Here is a 2,005-nt window from a genome sequence, read left to right as displayed (position 1 = left end):
CCCGCCTACTGCCCTGACTTATCTTTAGGCTAGGCGGACGTAAGGGGCGGAGTCTCCGCCTCGCGCATGCGCGCGGAGGAGGGACGCTGCCACGCCTTCCTCAGGTGTTGGTGTTAGAACGGCGACGCATGCGCAGATGGAGTTTTCCCCCCCTGCTATGAGGCAATGTTTCTCTATCTGCTGCTCTTGTTATTGCTTTACCTTCAAGGCCTTTTAGTGGTTTTGAGCGTTAGGCTAGGCCTATGGACACCAGGATTTGATTCCCAGCTCAGCCATGATGAAGCCCACTGGGTTCCCTGGGGCAAGAAGTCACACTCTCTCAGCCTCAGAGGAAGGCAATGAAAAACCTCCTCTGAACAAACCTTGCCAAGGAAAACCCATAATAGGTTTGCCTTAGGGTCGCTGTAAGTCGGAAATGACTTCAAGGCACACAACAACAACCACAGGATTGTTGTTTTTCTTGGCAAGATTTGTTCACTGACTCAGCGGCAGCTAAGAACAAACTACATCGATGTTGTAGAATCTAGACGATAAGGACAAGCATGGTCACCTGCTCTGATTATGTACTGTATCTATACCCTGCTCTTTGAGTGGTTCTTGGTGGCTAAAAGATCCTGCAGCATCTCTTCTCCCACAATCAAAGTCAGCTCTGTTTCCCCCAAGGAATATAATCACCAGTGATTGCACACACAATAACAATAATTATGTTATGAAGGAGCAGAGTGCCTTGTTTCAACTCACACCCATCACAGACAGTGAAACAACACAAGTGCAACAATGATCAAGCCCACAGCAATGTTAATGCCATAGTGGTAACCCCTTAGCAACTAAGAACTGAAGGATGCCAGTCCTATATGTGGGGGACACACAGCACTTCAGTCCCAAGCAGCACAGACAGCCAGAGGTTACTCCAGGGACAGCATTTTAACCAAAACAAACAACCCAGTTTCATTTCCATGTTGGCAAGTCTGGCTTTGGTTATTGTGTTAAAGATGGAGTTTGAGAGACAAATTGTCCTTTGATAATTGGATCAACTAATAAAATCAAGAAGCTCTGAGCCCTGGAATAACCTGACCAAATGTCAGTTGCAAAGGAATGAAGGGGGCTAGTCCAATCCCCTGCCATGGAAGGATACGGAATTAAAGCACTCCTGAAAGATGCCCATCCAAAGCTTTTGTGTAAAGACTATCCAAGAAAAGGTGAAGATGCTGTTACATGCGACAGAGAAGGTGCTAGGGAAATGCTATCTCCAACATTTAAAAAAGTATTATATTTATTAATACATTATTAGCCAGCTTTCACAAGTTATCTTAGAGTATTTAGGATGTGTCCACACTGCAGAAATAAAGCAGTTTGATACCACTTTATCTCTCATGGCTTCATCTTGTAGCCTGGTCTGTCAAGAGAGCTCTGGTGCCTCACAAAACTGCAAATCCTAAAATTCTGTAGGATAGTCAGGGAAGTTAAAGAATGCATCCACAATGCAGAAATGATCCAGTTTGACACCACTTTAACTGCCATGGCTCAATGCTATGGAATTCTGGTGACTGTAGTTTATTATGGCACCACAGCTCTGACAGGGAAAGCTAAATAAATGTCTCCCAAAACTACAACTCCCAGAATTCCATAGCAGTGAGCCATGGCAGTTAAAGTGGTGTCAAGCTGAATTATTTCTGCAGTGCAGAGAGCCGCAAAGCCTCTGTAAATGCTGTACTGTACTAGATAGCATTCTTCAGGGCAATCCCACTGTAGATACAAATATTCAGTGCTGGGACAGATATATGGAATGGAAATTCAGTTTGTCAATAAATACACTATGTAACAATGTTCATTTGTCATCAAAATTACTAGAGAAATAGTAAACAAGTTGTCCTTCCTTATCTACAGATTCAACCAACCAAAGCTTGAAAATATTTTTAAAAATACAAATTCCAAAAAGCAAACTTGATTTTGCCATGTTATATAATGGACACTATTGTGCTATGCCACTGTATGTAATGGGACT

The sequence above is a fragment of the Sceloporus occidentalis genome, unplaced genomic scaffold, assembly GCF_023333645.1.
Source record: "Sceloporus occidentalis isolate IW3139 unplaced genomic scaffold, rSceOcc1.0.p SCAF_5, whole genome shotgun sequence".
NCBI lineage: Eukaryota > Metazoa > Chordata > Lepidosauria > Squamata > Phrynosomatidae > Sceloporus > Sceloporus occidentalis.
This window is presented reverse-complemented; position numbering follows the sequence as displayed.